The sequence below is a fragment of the Micrasema longulum genome, unplaced genomic scaffold (assembly GCF_059751315.1).
Source record: "Micrasema longulum isolate JH-2025_06_02 unplaced genomic scaffold, ASM5975131v1 h1tg000340l, whole genome shotgun sequence".
Lineage (NCBI taxonomy): Eukaryota > Metazoa > Arthropoda > Insecta > Trichoptera > Brachycentridae > Micrasema > Micrasema longulum.
The window spans coordinates 373,743-394,473 of record NW_028277543.1 but is presented as its reverse complement, the minus strand read 5'-3'; the positions used below and the strand labels follow the sequence as shown (position 1 = coordinate 394,473).

General features: G+C 31.5%; 1 protein-coding gene across 2 annotated transcripts in view; it reads left to right on the top strand.

Annotated features, from left to right (window-relative positions):
• LOC148282313 (protein Fe65 homolog) overlaps positions 1 to 20,731 on the top strand; it is a 311,928-nt gene that overhangs the window by 107,235 nt on the left and 183,962 nt on the right. Inside the window, exon 1 of one of the 2 annotated variants that reach the window (XM_088225236.1) lies at positions 11,929 to 12,214. The exons of the other annotated variant lie outside the window; for it this stretch is intronic. The gene's annotated coding sequence lies outside the window, so the exon portion shown is untranslated. Of the gene's footprint in view, positions 1 to 11,928; positions 12,215 to 20,731 lie in introns of those variants that run through there. 2 annotated transcript variants of the gene reach the window in all.

Genomic DNA, 20,731 nt, shown 5'->3' with positions numbered 1-20,731 from the left:
TCCTCTACAGCTGCCGGTCCTCCAACATCCGCACAAATACCTATATACATATACAACAATGTAATATATTATTTGATAATTAAAAACACTGTATGAAAATATGTCTAGGGAGCGCTGAATCTGAGTGCTGTTCGAGTGATTACTTTCAGCGTCCTGCCGATTGCAACGTTCCACGTGGCTCCGCCCACTTTTACGTCATGACTAGCACCGCAGCGACATCTTTTGAGCAGTGAGTGTCATTACTTCACACACACAATTAAAAAACGAAGCTTCTTGGTAGTCAATACAAAACATATAGAGATTTAGAACAGTTTATTTGTAGGTTCTTGTCTTTTCCACGCTTCTTCAGAGTCAGTTCGTCGCCCTAGTACTTGTTTGGCCTACCCCGCTGAGGAAATTTTACAGGATCAACATTTTAATGTTTTTTTTATGGCATATCAAAAGATCGTAATTTAATTACCCCTGTTTTCGTAAATATTTTACGTCTGAACTCGTAATAATCCATAACAACTTAAGTTTTTACATAAGAAAACAATGTTTTAAAGTGGAGATAGGCTAAAGGTGCATAACAAAAATTATGTAAATGGAGATTAGACACAATAGGCCTTACTTATGAACCTGGTATAGAGTTACGCCTAGACATAGTGGTATGGTATTGCCATCCTTATTCTATTACTGTAATCAGGATAGTTTTCCCATTCTTATTCTACCACGATGCCTAGGCGTAACTTTTTACCTGGTTTATACGTAAGGGGCAATGTTCCGGATCTTGACCAAACAGTCACAGCAAGTACTGAGTGTTTGTCCTAACGCACAACTTACATACGTCATCGAGCATTTTGATATACTCAAAACTTTAAAAAATATATATTACAGACTGGTTTTAAAGCTACACAAGCTTCCTTATCACGGTATAATTTAGTTTATATGTAACTAATACTACTTTCGGATAACAAGATTTTGAGTATTATGCAATTAAAATCTTCAACCTACTTTCACTGTCCATTTAAACAATTAGTAGCGAAAAATGTTCAAAAGGGCTATAAAAAATGGATATTGGAGCTGGGTAGAAGTAAAATAGATTGTCTCATTCCCCCAAACCAATATAGTTTATTTTATGTTTTTGTTATTTTACTGTGCATTTTTTAATATAAATAATATAGATATACATAAATGAAATATAAACATAAATACGTAGTGTATAAAACTGTCTTAACATTTTTTTTTTTTTTACTTAAATTATTTCACCTTTTAATTATTTTCATATTTTTTTTTTTTCACTTAAATTATTACACCAGTCTGAAGATGCCCATTAGAGGGTGAAAGCGCTAATTGGTTAAAAAAAAATAAGTGGAAGTGTACCAAGTATTTTTTAAATTAATAACTTATATGGAAATAAAAGTTATTACATCATTACGTCTTAACATTTTGTCAATTATCTCTGTACATTAAGTATTTTTTGTGTATTCTCAGATACATTTTTTTTAAACAGTATATTGTTAAGTCTCCTTGGCACGGGTAATCCCAGTGTGGTCACATTATTTTTATTACTAATCATTGTTTAATAAACATTGTTTAATGTTAAAAAAAAAAAATATATGTGGGAAAAATAAATATGTAATAAATTATGTAAGTTGATTTATTTTAATTTTTAATATAATGAATAACCATAAAGTTTATGGTTCATATATACATTTTATCATTTAATACTATTTTTTGTGTAACTGGCTCTTAATTAATCATGTGTACAGAAATAGACCTTTTCTGGAGATTTATCGTTGTCTAATGTAGTTTTAAAGCTAAAACGTAGAGTTTTACGCATTAAAAAATATATCTCCCTTCTGGTGTTTGACAATTTAATAATAAAATCGCTGGTGTTTTATCCCTTAAATGAAGTAAATCAGATACGGAAATCAGGTTAATTCACCCTTTTCTTTAATTTACATTCATTTAATCATCGCATGGTAGAAATCAGTCTTCGTCCGAGTAATGTGACAATGTGTTTGTATATGCGCAAATAAAATAGGACGTGACGAATTAAGTTTAGTTCGATAATTGCTGAAGTCACGCAATTCGATATTCGAGTTCAGGGGCCTTATGCTAGAAAAATGTGACATTTTGTCATCCATTCGACAATAGTCGTGTGGTCGTCTCGATAGATTTGTTATAATGCTATTCTTGGAAACCCTTCGATAATTTGATTACAAAGACAAATGAAAAAGTGGCAACACCAACAAATACGTATGTACCAATGGCTCTCCTGCCATATAAAAACTTTTATTGATTTTTCAAGCCGAACTTATACTTTGAATGTTTTGTGTATGGAATGTGTTACAAAAAAAGATTTTTTTGCAGAGACACTACAACATTTATAATTGTAATGACTTGGTGGCCGAGTAAATCACCCAATCTTTAGAATATCTTACATCAAAAGGAACTATTGTCAGAATTCGTTTTTAGATAGATTTTGTTCAACTTTTAACAGCTTTTTCAACCATCAATATCAAACAGTATAACAATGATTTAAAAACAGAGTATTGAAAACTTTTGAATAAAACTCCCGTTGTTCAATTATAATACGTTCTTTTTTCTCTTACATCACATCACATTAAATACTTTAATATTGTTATTTTTAATAAAATTTCTTAACTGAAATATGTATTACTGCTAATATCGCTTTAATAAAATTTTATTAACTACCTTTGGTTTCAAATCTTCTCCTTATATTGCTTTTTCAAATTTTAAAGATTCTTTAATAGACTTGTTATTTTTTCTTTTTTCTCTGCTGCGTTTGACATGGTTTTATACTTTTAAACCACTTTTAATTACTTTTAAAATTGCCTTCAAAAATAGTAAACTGCTTTTCTTAAATGTGTCATTATTTTTGAAGATATTTTTTAAATAAACTTTATTGTCTTTTATTTATTTAAAAGCTTCTTCTTGCCGTTTTTTGAATCCCATCGTTGTTGTTTTATTCTTATTGATTTTAATTCCCACCTTTTAATTACTTTTATATTATTTCCATTTTTGCCAATACTAATTACAATCTTTTAACATAACTTGTTTACTTTGAATTTAATTTTTAAACTACTATTATTTATGCTTTTTCCCTTCTTTTATGTACTTGAAAAAATAAAAATAGGTAATTGATAACTTAAGATATAATGATAATAATATGGAAACTTCACTGGTCCATTAGAGTAAGTCTAACTGTGTTTAATATAAAACCATGTGATCGTACTGTATGTTTCCTCAATAAAAAGAAAAAAAACAATGTTTTGAGTGTGTCCAAATATTAGCAGACTGGCTGGATTTACTCCTTAGGGAGTAATTTAGGTCTAAATTTGTTGCAACAGAGAGGGAAAACATTTTTGCGAAGGGAATATGGAAGTCTAGAAATTTACAGGGCTGGCATCGATTAAATTGTCGATGTCGAGTTCTTTGGGGCACTCGAGATAATGTCGACTGGTTTTCAATCGACTTCAATCAAATAGGTCATTCAAGAATGCTGTCACTCGTCAAATCACGGAAGTCGCATACGATCCGTAAGACGAATGAGTCCAGCGTAAGGCCCCAGACTTACTTGGTCGGAGTGCCGAATAGCCCAAATTCCCAACCCCCAACCAAATACTTAATTCTATTTGATTTATTCTTATTAACTGAGAGTTTCATTTTTGTAAACAACATTTTTAGTTTATTCAAAATCTTATCTAAAACATTTAAGTTTGTAAGTGAAAATTCTTGATGGAAGTTCATTGTAATTTATTATATAAATAAAACACGAGTGATACTTTAATCCACAAATTTGGAATATCCAGTGACCGGTTTCATCGCTTTCGCGACATCTTCGAGACTGGTATCTTTATTAAAAAGTTAAATGTATTTATACAGAACAGAGGTGAGGATACATAATTCAAAGTTATATGTAAGTAAATTAAATAAAGTTATTTTTATCTTAAGAATCATTATCGACAAATTTTCTATGGGTTAACTAATGAATGGATATAATGTTATTTTAATGAGTTTAAGTATTTTATTTTATTGTTGGTGTCCCATCCTTCGTGAGTGTGGTTCTGTATAAATACATTAAACTTTTTAATAAAGATACCAGTCTCGAAGATGTCGCGAAAGCGATGAAACCGGTCACTGGATATTCCAAATTTGTGGATTAAAGTATCACTCGTGTTTTATTTATATAATAAATTTATTCAAAATGTTTGCAGACAAAAGGGTACATAGGAAGTCATTAAGATCATTAAAACAGAGATGGATTTTTTTTGGAAAGGGATTTTTTAAATTTATTTATTAAAAGAAAACAACAGCCATTGTAACAAAAATATACAATATTTAAAAATAAACCAAAATTATAGGCCAATTGAAGTTTTCTATATACATAAGTAAATACAATGCAAAAATAAGTAAAAAAGCGTATCCGTGAAAAGCCACTCCGTATAATTCAAATTTAAAAAGAATTTCCATCATTTTGTTGAATATGAAAGTCTTTACAGGGTTTATGACCTGTTATTGGCTGGTTTAAAAGGCCACTTAACACTCTGTGTGACATTCACTATTTGCCCATGTTTGAACATCCATACTTCTTCAATTCTTGGCTTCACGCGGCTTGACTGTGGAATCATCTCCCATCCACCATCAAAGATGTTACTACAGTATCTCTGTTTAAATCAGGTCTAAAAAAACATCTCCTTTCTCTTCCTTAATCTCTCCTCCTTTCCTGTTTCCTTTTTTTCCCCTTTTCCCATTGAGTAAAGGTATTAATTTAAGATAATTTATGCACAAATATATTTATTTTTATTTTCTATTGAATATGTTTTGTAACTTGAATTATAAAAATAAAACTTTTATTTTATTGGTTGGTCGGAAGAAATTGCCATTTGACAAAAAGCCCGCTAATGTACAATTAACATTATGTACAAAAAGTTAAATAAATAAATAAAATAAACATAGAAAAATGTTGAATGCCACACAGTGTGTAAAGTGGCCACTTAAACCAGTCAATGACAGGCCATAAGCCCTGTAAATGTCTAGACTTCCATATTCGTACTCTAAAATTTTCTCCGTCCATGTTGTAGTATCTTTTTTGTTTTTTTTTATTCAGGACGCAAAGAAAATACGGTTACTTATTTAGACCATTATGACGAGCCATTTAAAGTGAATAAATTGAGTGTTTTATAAAGTTAACAACTTAATGGCCGTGAAGCGTCCGCATAATTACCGGATCCGGCCCTGTTCTCTTGTGACTTTTACTTCACTGTAAACAATGAAGCTCCGTAAGTATTACATTTTATAGGGCGGTTATTTTATGTAATGATTGTCATAATAATATTATCAAAATCTTATTTATTTACACGTCTATGCCCTGAGAGCCTTTTTTTAGAGACCGTTAATAGGGTATTATCACTCGGGAGGAATATCGGATTTAACCTACTCTACAAATAAATAACCCCTATGATGAATATTTTTATTCATTATTTTCGTTTGGAAAATAAGGTCTTTCGAAAACGATCGTTTCGTAAGTTGGTAATAAATTTTGTCACAGACGAGTAATGCATTAATGTTGGTAATGCCACAGGCAACATATAGAAATATAAGGAGAGTTATCAATGCATATTACCTTAAGCCCCCCCCCCCCTTACCAACTCCACACTCCAGTTCCAGACACTGACAGATGAAAGTGAAAACGGATTACATCTTACATCTCGAATTTCTTTTATTATTTTATGGTTTTTAACCTCTTCTAAATCATTCAATTTATCATGAAAATTATAAATTACAATTCGTAGCGTTTAATAAGTGACAGGACGCCGTAAATGTAAACAAACGACACTTAGAAAAATGAAGCTATCTACAATACTCTATAAAATCAATAGACATTGATGAAAAAAAATCCGATGACGCCACAAAACATCCGAAGACGTCATACTTGATGGCGTCACGAATTGCTTGTTTTTGGCATCATTCAAATTACTATAATTTAATCCTTTATATCTCCCTTATTTCTTAACAATTTTTAATAAGAAAAGTACCGATCGGCTAGTGTTTTTTTTAGATTAAATTATTAGCTAATAAAAAAATCCATGATAATTGCCCATTCGTTTACAACATTTTAACTCTTTGATACCATATGTATGTTCAAGCGAGCACTAACTTTGCGATTTTTTATCCCAAAATAAAGAGAATAATAATGTGGGATTTTTGTTTTCCAATCGCTGGAAATCTTCTCTATGGCGTATTTTTTTTCATCTAGGTTGCAATATGTGATCACACTTAAAACGGCATTCAAATTTTGGCAGATCGACATTCGTTAAAGTACCTATTTCCTTCCGTTGTTATTTGCACTATTTAAAGTTAGTTATCGATTTTTTTCATGCAATTTATATTTATTTCGGCGTATTTTTATGATAACACAAGCTATTGAACACATTAAACCGTACATAAATTAAATATACTTTGATAAACATCTCATTTGAATGTAATAAAAACATGTTTTTTTAGAGACAATAAAGTTTCGCGTTAAATATATTTCAATTTATTTATATCTAGAAAAATCTTAATTTATTACGTGAAGGCTCATTCGGCAGTTTCAATAATACAAAATAAATACAAATTTATTCTAATTTTTAAGTATAAAATTTATATTGAAAGCACTAATATTGTGGTCATTTATAATAATAAAATGAATACAAAACAACTTTAATCGCCTTTTTAAAAATACACTGGCTTAAAATTTCTTCTTTTAAAAAAATAAAATATTTAACAAGACCACTTGTAAATGTTAAAAATTAAAAAAGCGATTCACAATAGGAAAAAAAAAATAAATAACCATACAAACTATATTTCCTTTATTCCACTCCTGTCTTGTTTTGAAAATCGCATGCATCTCACTTAACACTTCCCATCTTTACAAGAACAACATGACAAAATAACTTGATAGCTCCATGTGTTTCGACGCATATTTATTCGATAATATTTATTAATCACCGTTAAAAAAAATAGAATAAGATTCGTTAGTTAAGTATACATCAATGAAGAAGTTTGTGGAGCGTTGAAACCGGTCGGTAGAAAAAAATTGAAAACAAGTGATCAAAAAATTTTTTTTTAAATTAAAGCATTAAAAAAAATCCACTTTAAAATAAATCGAATAAAAAACGTTCACCTAAATAAAAAAATATAGTATTATGCACCAAATAATATAAAATTAATAGAATGTATGAAAAGCGCCATCTATGTATATTTTTAATTGTTACTTACATTTGCGTTGGGTAGGTACTGCTTTCGGCGTTCGCAGCGCGCTTGTGAAGTAGTTTTATTTTTTAATGAGTAGCATTTTTGCCTGTGGAAGGTTTGTCATCAATAGGGTCTTAATTGACCAAGACAAAGCGAATGATGAGCTTAGGAAATGAATCCCTGATTCTACTCCGCTCGTGCCAGTTCCGCGTCCAACGGGGCTGGTGTGAAGAGGCTGACGCTTTTATTGATGACCTCTTTTTGAATATATTATTATTAAAATTGATTAACACCCGGGCCTGCCGAGTAGGCATGTGTCATTCGTTCGTTTGAAAAGATCGAATCAGTAAAAGATTGGTTCCAAAAATGATCGAATCAAATGATTCTATCATTTTTTGATTGAATCATAAATTGATCGATAGAGTTGCTTCTGTCAATCGTTCATTTGAAAAGATTGGTTTGAAAAATGATTGAATCAATCGGTTTTATCACTTTGTGATGTGTATGGAAATATTGAACCATGCTAAAAGGCTGGACCCATTTTAATCTTAAGTAGATCTCAACAATAATTTAAGCTTGTCCAAATTTTTGTAGACAAGGACTGGATTCAATTTCCTAGGGAGCTGTTAATATTAACATATTACAACAGAGATGAAGAACATTTTAGAGAAGGTAATACAGAAGTCTAGGCATCTACAGGGCGTATGACCTGTCATTGGATGGTTTAAGTGGCCACTTTACACACTGTGTAACATTCACCATTCCGTCCATATTTAAACATCTACATTCCTTCAATTCTTTCATTTGTTGATGTTTGTGAAGTTGAAAAGCTGAAACCTTTATTTATGGGGGTGATATTCATATGATATAATTATTTCACCTACATACTAGGCAACGGCTTATTTAAAAAAAAAAATCTATACTTCTTCATGGATCAGGTGGATTTATCAACAATATTTTAAGTTTGTCCAAATTTTTGTAGACAAGGACAGGATTCAATTTCCGAGGGAGCTGTTAATATTAACATATTACAACGGAGATAAAGAACATTTTGGAGAAGGTAATATATAAGTCTAGGCATCTACAAGGCGTATGACTTGTCATTGGCTGGTTTAAATGGCCACTTTACACACTATGTAACATTCACTATTTATCCCCTGTAGATGCTTAGACTTCCATATTACCTTTTCTAAAATGTTTTTCATCTTTGTTGTAATATGTTAAATATATCTGATTGTGTTAACCTTTGACATACTAAATGAAAAAATTCCCCCTGAGTCACTGTGTGTAACCTGAGGTTACCCATGCTAAATTCATATTGGCGGCCTCCGTGGTGTAGTGGTTAAGATGCTTGACTCGTACCCGAAAGGTTCCGGGTTCGATTCCCGATGTAAACACAAAAATCAAATGTGATTTTTCTCAAGCCTTGGTGTACTGTTCTGTAATTCACCACAGTTTTTGAAATTGAAATTAAATTTCCTAGCTTTTAAAAAAAATAGTTGTAAAATTTTATTTGCATACTTTGGGATTATATATATTATATATTCATCATAATTATTCATTTTGTATTAGAAAACACCTAAAATGGAGCGCTAAAATGTCAATTATAACGCAGTTGTCATAAAACAGTATACCTAGTTGGCCTCGTGTTGTAGTGGTCAGAGCGTTTGCCAACTATGCAAGAGGTTTCGGGTTTGATTTCTGACATGGTTGGCATGAAATATTTATTTAATAAGGCGTTTTTACACTAGAATATTTCATAGTCTCAGGACTGGCACCTGAAGCCTAAGACTGATCATCTTACCTTGATGTAACAGAAATGATCAAGGAACGTTGCGATTGGTATACCAATGCAATGCCCTAAGCACTATTATGTGTGGAAAGGGAATGATGATGATGATGTCATAAAACAATATTTCAAATGATAAGCGAGAGTTACACTATAGTCGTTCAAAAATGAAGTAAATTTTTTTACTTTATGAACTATTAAAAGTTCAATGACATCTTTTCATTTGATAAATTATTTTTTATAGAAAGGGATTCGGTTCGAGTGTAATAACATTATTGTTTATGTTTAGTAAACGAAACACTAAGATATGATGTACTTTAGTGATGATTGATTTATTCTCCACGTGGAATCGCACAAAGAAATACTTTACCAAGTTTGTTAACCATCTTATATAAATTACGTTAAAAATAGCTTGGAGAATGACAATAATATGTGTCTATTTATGAAAATATAAATCGACACCGGAAAAAATCTTATTAGGTACCCGGTAAGTAATTACTGATATACTGATAAGAAATCAAACCTATAATGTTCATCACATCCTCTGTAGTTGGCCTTAGTTATTTTGTGCATGGAATACTTGTCAACTTAGTAGCGAAAAAGTTCATTTGCTATATGCTCTAAACATATTATTTCTATAATATAGGACCCTTTTTACAGATAGCCGTTCGTATATAAATTGAATTCTCCATACTATGCTTTTCGTCTCGCTTCAATAAATATGTTTTCTAATTCGTTGTCTCGCTTATCACTCGCAGTAGTAGATCCGTAGATTTAAGTTTCATTCGATCTTAATATTCGTTCTTTTTAAGAATCCAATCGTTTTGAGAATCCAATCTTTTTATGAATCCAATCTTTTTCAGTATCCAATCGTTTTGAGAATCCAATATTTTCGTACAAGTGATTCGATCATTCAATATTTGAAAATGATCGAATCATAAAGATTCGATCGTTCACGAATGACACAAGCCTACTGCCGAGTGGGAATCTTAAACTAGTAGAGTTATCTTCAATGACTCCAACTTGGAAGTTCAGTTGTTTTTTATTTGTTAAAAGACTCTTAAAGTAAGACAACTTTTTTTTCATATTTGTGTATATTATCATCAGCGCTATGAATTTTGTATTTCTAAAATTACTCTGCTTGTGATGTCTCAAGTTCACTTTCGCTTTTTCTCGATTGTTCACAACTCTCTTATCATTGGTTGATTCATATAAACTTGTGACGTTGTTCAAAAGAGTTCGTCTTTTTTAAAAAAAAATATTAATGCTCTAATTTCTACCGCGCATAAGAAATCATTTTTGGTATCCAATTTCCCGTAGGACTGAATTCCTCGTTTCATTTATTCATTACATTTACGGTCAGCACGTTTGTCTACCATTCAAAAGGTCTGGGGTTCGATTCCCAAAATTGTTGAAAGTTGAAATGAAATATTTATTTAAAAGGGCGTTTTCACACTAAAATATATCATAGTCCCTGGACTGATACATAATGCGTAATACTGATCATTTTTCCTACAATGATCAAGATATGCTGCTATTGGTGTACCAATGCAGTGCCCTATGCTCCATTAGTGCGGAAAGGGAATGATGAAGATGATTTACGGCCTCAGTCACTTACATGAAGAAACATGTATATTGTACAATATGTACAAGGAACAAATAGAACATAAATAATGCATTTCATAAAAACAAACTAGGGTAATAAAATAAAAAGTTCGACTTTCACATTATGTGCTTTTTTGTTAATAGACTACCAAACTTAGCCAAATTATAAAGAATATGTATGTACCGTTTTTATGTAGCCATACGATTTTTTTAAAGTTTTGTAATTTTGAAATTACTTCGCCTGTGACGTCACTAGTTCATGTAAGTGAGTTAGCTTCTCGGAAACCGGAAATCTAACACAACAGTTTATCATTGAATAATTCGGTAGAACTTGTAACGTATTTCAAAGTGTGTATTTCATTTTTATTAATTTTGTTAAACAGGTGATCTTCAAACCCTGTCACACCCGAAACCACGATGATCAGCATGAGCAAGAAGACATATTGGCACATTAAAATATTTTTTTAGAACGAATAAAATTTTAAAAAAATGAAACATCAAAAAAAGCAAAAGGTTGCTTACTTCTGCAGGGGTGAAACGAGGAGGGGTAAGGGGGGAGTCAGACACTGCGCTGCGCTCCCCTCACTTCGCCCCTGCAGAAGTAAGCAACCATTTGTTTTTTTAAATATTTAATTTTTTTAAAAATCTTTGCTCTAAATGTTTTTTAAAATATGCTATTATGTCTTCTTGCCCATACCGATCATCGTGGTGACGGATGTGACAGGGTTACAAGAACACCCTGTATATTTTCGAAAAGTATCTACGCCGAAGAATTGAATATTCTAATTTTTACCGCGTGTACATTTTTTAAATCCAATTTCTCGTGTCACTGAACTAACCCATTGTCTGTATGAAAAATTTAAAAGAAATTATTGATTTTAATTTTTTTATTTGTTCAACTTGAATCAGGAGTGTAAAAATTTGATTATAAAAGATACCTATACGAATCGACGCGACAGCGCTCGGCCGACGAACCATTCCGCTCTATATTAAAATTTATCCCAGTTTTCGAATTTCGAACTTTTTTATTTATTCAAATTAATGTGTATCAATAATGTGACATCCGCGTATATTATGGCACTTGTTCAACAAACTTCATTTTAATGCTGGGGACCAATCATGAATATTTCAAATATACCGCTAAGAACAAAATAAATTATTGTAAAATATCAATTCGAATCCGCCAGATGGCGCTGCACACGTTTAGTTACCTATTTCGCCGCCAGGTTCGTTCGGTCTCGCAAAACCGATCTACACCGCACTTCAGTTCGCTTCTTACGTTTGTCGGGGTTGTCGTTCTGCGTCAGGAAAAATCGATTGTTTTGTTTTAAAAAAAAGCTTTTGACAGTTGTGTGCATCCCTTTGTAAATCGATACCGGTGTAAAATTTGTGAAGCGGCTGAATAATTTCGTGCTAGTTTAAATCATCCGTAGTACCGACGTTTAACAACGCTCTGTTTATTATTTACAAACCATTTTGTGAGTGTTTTGTGCCGCAGGATTCGGACAATAGAAATATCAACAGCGACTTTTATGTCACCAGAATATTCGTAATTCTCGACCATGGTCTGCTCAGGTTCGTATTACAAAAGCATTAGGCAAATAATATTATTTTGGGCACTTATTTATCTATTTTATAAACGTAAAATTCTCCCACACATCGTGCGCGATTATAAAATGTGTACAAATTACCAAGTAATTTTTTTTTTATCTTCGCGACGTCAACAGCATCGTTTAAAAATCATTTCTAGATTTTGCAAGCATTCTAATCGATAAATTGTGAAAAAAATATGTATAGCAATATCACAATGTCTTCATCGTAAAGCTTAAGATTTTCATTATCGCTTTGTATTTATTAGAAAACTTTTATTGCAGCTTTAAGATCACCCCTTTCGACATCCTTTTTTATGTAACAAAAGGTTTTTACTTTAAACTTTTTGTATAATTTTTATTTATTCATGTAAGAATCTAATTAGAAAATGGTTTTATTTTGCCAAACAGTCTGCCTCGATGTTTATTGATTTGAGATTTGCGAAGTCTCGTTTCATAGGAATTTCCGACAAGGGCGCAGGATGACTCAACACTACAGATTATGTAAACATAAAGCAGCTTTTTAGTTTTATCAATTTTAAATAACACAATTATCATTTTATTTTAAAGGTTTATTATTCTAATGATCCTTATATCTTGCATCATAAGTGACTTTATATTGTTGGATAATTTATAAAGCGCAATTTTTGCGAAAATCTCCTCAAGGGCGCTGTACAATAAATAAGTATCCCTGCACGTCTTGCAGCTACAGAGCTCATGGACAATTGGGATTCCAATTATGATATATCTCAATTTAAACATATAGGAGCTAGGTCACAGCACGTCTTGCAGCTACAGAACGCATAGACGGTAAATAATCTAGCCCCCATTTACATTTTGTTTTAATTTGACAATGAAGTAAAGTGTTTGAATGATATTAAAATAAAAACATAAATAAACTCATTAAAAAAATAGGAGTTAGATTATAAGAAGTCTTGCAGCTACTGAGCGCATGGACTGTTGACATTCTAGACCCCATTTACAAAATTTTTGGTTGATAACATTTACATATTGAAGCAAGATTACCAATCGTCCTGCAGCTACAAAGCGCATGGACGAGCGGACTTTTTAAGAATAATTTTTAATTCGAGCTTTTTAAAAAAGTGGTCCCGTGGCTAGTGTTGCGGACTCACGGACCAGAGGTCAGAGGTTCAAACCCCACTCTACCCCAACTTGATTTCCATTTTCTAATAGTGTGTTATTTACAACTCGTTGAAAATGGCCACCAAAATTAAAATATTTGGGTAAATTATAAGAATGCTAATATTGTTTTTTTCTTTAGAAGAAAATAATAAATAAATACGAAAATGTGTATATTTTGTATGAACATTTGGGGTATCTACGTCGGTTACCTGTAATTAAACGTGTTAAGAAAAAATATGTGTAGGTACGTATTCTATTTTTCATACAGAAAGCTTCATTTTATTTTGTAGATAAAATTGAACTTCCCATTGTAATACGAGCCCTGTTTTAAAACTACATAGAGTATAATTATTTATTAATAATAATAAACATTGAATTGCATACAAATATATTTCAATAATATGTTGTATGTTTTTTATAAAAATATGTAACTAAATTTAAAGTAAAATTAAAAAAGAAGCAAATATTTTTGCTACTGGAGAGTATTATATCGAGCCATTGCACAAGGGTTTGGGCCGCGATTACAAACGCCATATTCTTTGGTACTTATCGAGACGGTATAAACGTAAAGAAAAGTTTATATTTGTATAAAGCTGTCGTACTCGGAGGTTTTAGATCTAACTTTGTAGATATTACATAGGGAATTCCTCAAGGGTCACACTTGGGTCCGTTGCTCTATAATGCGTACCTTTATGATATAAGGTAAACGGCTATAATACTGACCCATTTCGTGTCTTAATCTGACAGACATTTTTATTCATTTTTTGTTTTTAAATACCTGGTAATTGAAACTATATAATTTTGTCTATTTCTAAAATTGATGAATTTACTTCAATACGTTAAAAAAATAAAAGTAAAAAATCAAGCAATTTAAATAAATAAAAAATATTAAACATATCCAGATTTTGTATTCATTACTGACATACTGAAAATGGATTTCACTCTAATACTGACCTATGGTGATCCTATTACTGACCGGGAGTGAAATAAAAGATTTTGATTTATTTATTCAATATATTTGATAATAAATCTAACAACACATAAGAAAAATATCAATTAATAATCATAGAGGTAACTAAAAAAAATAGTAAAATAATTTTTACTAAAAGAAATACCTAAAATATTGATTTACTTATCAGATGAACAGCGTAATATTGTTATATCAGGGATGGAGTAAATTCCCCTCGCATTCAGCAATTCCGGTTCTGGAATTGTTTTTATAATTTCTTCAGAAGAATACCATATAGTATCCTCTTTTTCTGGCCACCTCCAATTCTGGCCACTCATAACCATTACTCTGACTAAGGCGGAACCATTATCTTTGCTCTTCACCACAATCCCTGGAAAATATTCTTCTTCAAACTTTACAATTACATACTCATTCAATTTATAACCGCCAAAGTCATTTAAACAACTCCGTTGCACTTCTGTTTTTTTTATCTTTCCTTGTTTCTTCTCAAGCACCACATTTTTTTTCTCCTCTTTTAATCTTTTCCTTTCCAATTTTTCTTCTTCTTTTTTCATTTTGTCATCTTTGACCTTTTGCTGGTAGTTAATATAATCGTTTGATGAAACAATGACAGTTGGAATTCTTTTTGTAATTTTCTTTTTCTCTACCACTTTATCTTCTGGCCAAAACAGACACTGCTTAAAGGGCGTAAGAGCATTAATAATTGTTTTAGAATTAGGAGTTTTACAAGGCGTCGCTTCATTGAGATTAGTATCGCTTGTGCCCGCTTGTTCTAGGAGTTCTCGATCTAAATTTGCGGTAAGAGAAACGGACATTGGTTCACTGTTTTTCTCGGGAATTAGTTCACTATCTTTTACCACCATTGTCATAATTTCAGATTCATCACCTGTTGTTGACCAAAAACTATCGTCAAACGCTATGAGAGACTCATTCAACGTATCGTTGTTAACGAAAGTTTCATACCCTAAATGACATTCGTCATTATTCCCTGTGACCAATCCGATATTTTCATTGACTAAATTCTTCGTAATTTTCCAAATGTAGAACAAATTTTCGTCTTCCTTTGGACCATTCCATGTATCATTTGTTTGATCATTAAATGCATCAATTTGGTTGTTTGTCAGTAAATTTTCAAATAAACGTAGAAATACGGCGTTGTATTTGTTGTTAGGAATTTTCAACAGATTTTGAGAAGTAACGACGTGCTTAGGACAAGACGATGATGGTGTTGACGTGCAAGGACGCGCTTTTTTAAAATCAAGTTTTCTATAGTTGACTCCTTCTGGGGAAAATGGATACAACCCACAAGTCCTAAATCCATTTTGAAGAGTATTCATATTACCAGCTGTTTCTAATACAGTTTTTAATAAAGGGGCAAAATCTTCTCTCATAAGCTTTTTACCCTCATTATCAATTTTCCATTGGTGAACTCTCTTTTTCCATTCTAATTTGACTGGACGGAATAGGGCTACATCGAGGGGCTGCAATATATGAGTTGCGTTTGGGTACAAAGCAATCAATATAATTTTATTATCCTTACAAAACTCACTGAGCGCCAAAGTCATGTGCGACGAATGCCCGTCAACATATAAAATTATAGGAAATACTATCTGGTTCTTTTTGAGCCATGGAAAAAAAACGTTTCCTATATATTCATAAAACACTTCTCCAGTCATCCACCCGGAATCAGATCTGCCCATTCCCCAACCATGTGGCATTTTTCTGGCTAGCGAAAGTGGTATTCTTTTATATTTATAAATTATCATTGGGGGGGGGAGGTCTCCTGCTGCATTAGCCATCACAAGTGTAGTAAGACATTCTTTTTCATCGTTGTGTATAAAATTATAAACAGATTTCGAACCTTTTTTCACTATGACAGACGACTCCTTCGGACTTAAAAAAAAAGCAGTTTCGTCACAATTATAAATGCGTTTTGGGTCATTCAAAACATCTGTGTAATCATTTTCATCGATATAGTTCTTAACAGTAGAAAACCATTGCCTTAAATTTTTTTCGCTTACGTTCGCCCTTGCTCTAATTAAATTTTGTGACACTCTTTGCGAAATGCCAGGGTGTCTTTTTAAAAATCCTTCGTACCAACGCCTGCCAGGTTTTCCGTCTTTGAAGGGATTTTCGCGTTTTAATTTCAATAATAGTAATTGAACACTGTCAAGTAACTGGTCTTTGGTCGCCGGAAATCCCCTTTCTCCAATAAATATTATCCAATCGACTATCTGACGTTCTTCGTGATTAGTTAGAATTGTAGGATGTCCAACTATTCTTTCTACAGGATACTTGCCCTTTTTCTTGTATAACAATGTTGTTTTTGGGATTTTATACAAATTGCTGGCCTTGTATATTGTCATTCCTTTTTCCACAGCTAACAACGCATCTTTCACTGACTGTTCACTATACTGCATTCTTTTAGGCGCCATCATATCTAAAACAAAAGGTTTATGAAATTTATATTTTCAAAAATTCCATCTAAAGTAGCTTAAAACGTATGTTTTGAAATCCAGTTTTACTTAATTTTATCTTGTGTTATTTATACATCGTATACAATAGTGTTTGGTAGTCAGATATTGGATCAATTTACAAGTAAAATTTAAGTTTTATGTTCCGTTATTTAAAAAATGCGTATTTAAATATTACATTGGAAATAACTTTGTTAATTTTATTTTAAATCAAAATAAATATGTAAAAATATGTCTCGGCACAGAACTTATTTACTGACATAATATGTAATACTGACATCAGATTATAAAATGTAATACTGACCGAAATTTGTTTCTATTACTGACCACTAACTTTACTCATTTGTAAGATTAAAATAAAGCAAAAATATATAAGTCAGAACTACATTTCCTAATTCAAAATTCTTTGTGCTCTACAAATCACACAAAAAATGTGTTTTTAATTTTGTTTCAATCAAACTAATTTAAATTTTTGAAATATTCTCACTGAACTTATTACTGACCCATAGGTCAGTAAAGAAAACGACTAAAATATCAGCCGGATGCAATACTGACTGCTTAGGTCAGTAAAAGAAACAGTCAAAAAAATGGTTGGATGTAATACTGACCACTTTTATTTTTAAAATTTATGATACAAATAGTAAAAATATCTTACAAATACTTTGTTTTATGAAATATCAAGAGTCAAATCCTACTGACTGAATAGAAATATAACTGAATAACAATTGAATACAGAAAATATATGGTTTAAAGTAAACTTTGAAAATTAGGCTTACCTCGTAAGGATTTCCTGTGTACTGCTGTTAGTCACCGGGTGTCCAAACTCTAACTGATTTTTTAAACAGAAAAATTCGAATGTCAACCATAGAACAAGTGTGAACAATTAACAGATGCTGTGTTCTAGTGTTGCCAATATTCATAAATGTGTTTTTTTTTTGCTTTTTCCTATTATCTTTGTTTTTGTTGAAATAGATCAGTAATACGGGCACGGTCAGTATTACAGCCGTTTACCTTATATGTAGTCGTCCATAATTCAAATTTCTTGATGTATGCTGACGATAAAAATATATATCTGAATATCAAAGATACTAGCGACTGCCATAATCTCTAAGACGATCTTTACCGATCAACAGATTACTATGAAAAAAAATCACAAATGTAAATGTCTCCAAATGTTTGCTCATTTCTTTTTCGCGTAGCTCCAAACCTATTTTGTAACAATATTTTATAAGTAATCAAGCCATACAACGAGTTGAAAGTGTTCGTGATCTTGGTGTGATTCTAGATAAAAAAAACTTTCGTATGAAAACCACATCGACAATATAGTGAACCGGGCATACAGAAACTTAGATTTTGTTACCCGCGCTTGCCAAGTTTTTAATGGTATTGGTAGTATCAAATTTATTTATTTCGTTTTCGTTCGCAGTCTCCTTGAATATGCCTCCTCTGTGTGGTCTCCTCAGTATTCCACAGACAAGATAAGACTTGAAAATATTCAGCAAATATTTTTGAGACATCTCAATTGGAGATCCAGATTTACGGACCTTAACTATAAAACTTCTTATCGTAGACATAATATACTTAGTCTTGAGGATCGTCGTTTGGTATTAGATATGGGGATTTTACATGAAATTCATAATGGATGTCTTGTCCTGTTCTGGTTTCTAAGTTGCTCCTTAATGTACCTGGCTACCGCACCCGTCACACGAATCTATCTCTTTTCCATGTACCTACAGTTCGCACCAACTATACACAGAACTCTCCTCTGATTCGCTTGACGCGTAATTATAATGTATTTTTCAACAACATAAATATATTTTACTGAAGTAAGCTCACTTCTAAAACAAGAATTAAAAAACTATATTATAACAAAAAAAAAATATTCTTTATAAAAAAAAAAAAAATTTTACATTATTAATTTAAGTTGTTTCTATTCACTCATATCAAACTAACACTTACCCTGTCCATACACCCACCCTCGCACCCATATACACTCACACACATATTCACATACCTACCAAAACCACACTCCACTCACTTACCCACACATCCTCGCACACAAAAACTAACTGAACTGGATTTTTATAATTGTATTTGTGCGGAAAACTGATTCGGCTTTATTTTATGTTTTTTTAAATAATGTTAGATATTATATTCTTTTGTGTTGTGGTGGTTTTTCTGAATAAATAAAAAAAATAAAATTAAAAATAAAAAAATAAATTTTCTTCGCCGGCGGCGGTATAGAAAAAAAATGCAAACGTGTTTTATTTTTCATACGGACAACTTCATTTTACTTTTTAGATAAAATTGAATATAAATATTTACTTTCCATTAGAATACGGACCCTGGCTGGTATGTTGTCCCAATTTAACGGTTTAAATATTTTGTTTTATTTATAATGTTATTTCTGTCTAATAAAAATGAATGTAAATTTGAATTCCGTCCTTCTCTATTGTAACATGATAATGGTGGCGGTATCATGTGGCGCACGTCCGTTCCCATTGTGTTTTCAGTTTTCTAGTTTTCTAGTTTGAGTGGGATTGGAATAAGGAATAAACCTAACCAAATGGATGACTTCCTGCCCCCGTCCCGTGCGGTTGGACAGGGTCAAAAGACCCTAAAAAGGCCGATTATGTGTTGAATGCACCTGTGCATATATCACCTTAAAATGAATAGTGAAAATAAACTAGCTGTAGAAATTTTGAATAGTGTCACATTTACATAAATAAAAATAACGTAAATCTAAATCTTAATTCGTGCAACTGAGAGGGAAAACATCTCCTTTCTCTTCCTTAATCCCTCCTTTCCCCTTTCCTCTTTTTTCCTTTTTCCCATTGAGTAATAGTTTTAATTTAAGGTAATTCCGGTAAACAGCTCGACTGTGGAATCTACTCCCATCTACCATCAAAGATGTTACTACATTATCTCTGTTTAAATTACGAAAGAAGAAACATCTCCCTTCTCTTCCTTGATCTCTCCTCCTTTCCTTTTTCCTCTTTTTTCCTTTTTCCTATAAAGTAATAGTTTTGATTTAAGGAAATTTATAAACAAATACGTTTATTTCTATTTTTATATATTTTAAGCTTTTCAATCTTTATTTTCTATTGAATATGTTCTACAAGTTACAACTTGAAGTATAAAAATAAAACTTTTATTTTATTGGTTGGTTGGAAGAAATTTCCATTTGGCAATAAGCCCGCCAATGTACAAATAACATTATGTACAAAAAGTTAAATAATTAAATAATATATAAACAATTCCGTTTATATCCATTTTTATATATCTTTAGCTTTCTAATCTTTATTTTCTATTGAATATGTTCTATAACTTGAATTATAAAAATATAACTAATATTTTATTGGTTGGTTGGAAAAAATTGCCATTTGGTAATGAGCCCGCCAATGTACAAATAATATTATGTACAAAAGTTAAATAAATAAATAAAACATTCTTGATAAGGGAATATAAAAGTCTCTTTCAGTGAATTTATCACTTAAACGAGCTAATGACTTGGTCATAAGCCCTGTAAATGTCTAGATGTCCATATTTCCTTCCCTAAAAGGTTCTTTGTCTGATGAAATATCAACGAAAAAGCTGTTCACTAATATGAGGATTATGTTTTTTTATTTATTTACTAATTGTCCACGCCCTAATATGTCACGATTTGGTTAAATGTTGAACTTTGTTTGTGACCGTTTAAATTTAAATAGAACATCTTCAAGAATCTTGACGTCAAGACTTTCGAGGCCAAACATGTCGCGTTTTGATAGACATATTCCGCCGCATTGATTTTGAAAATGCAATTAATTTTTTTAAATCCATTTCACACATTTTTATTGGTATTCGTAGTATTATTAGTATGTGATATTTTCCTATTAAATGCTCTAATTTTTACCGCGTGTAAGAAAATAAACCC